The sequence below is a fragment of the Myotis brandtii genome, unplaced genomic scaffold (genome assembly GCF_000412655.1).
Source record: "Myotis brandtii unplaced genomic scaffold, ASM41265v1 scaffold266, whole genome shotgun sequence".
Taxonomy (NCBI): domain Eukaryota; kingdom Metazoa; phylum Chordata; class Mammalia; order Chiroptera; family Vespertilionidae; genus Myotis; species Myotis brandtii.
Window position 1 is genome coordinate 3,895,766 of NW_005360124.1, and position 294 is coordinate 3,896,059.

Genomic DNA, 294 nt, shown 5'->3' on the forward strand with positions numbered 1-294 from the left:
CTCGCCCGCGAGTTTGCCGGCCGGGAGGGAGGCCGAGCCGCAGAGCTCACTCCTGCTCTCCTCGCCACCATCTCTAGATGTCGTACCCCGGGTCGTAAGAGAACTTTGCGGCGAGCTGGAGCGCCTTTTACGTGGAGGCAGACGAAGGGAAGGAAAGAAGACCGAGGAAGGGGCTCGGAGGAAAGGTCCGAAGCGGCCGGGCCGGTCGTGCGGGGAGAGTGCTCATCGGGCGCCGCGTCCGGATGCGCCCCAGCCTCCAGGAGCCGCGGGCGGCCGGGGGACTACCTTCCGTGG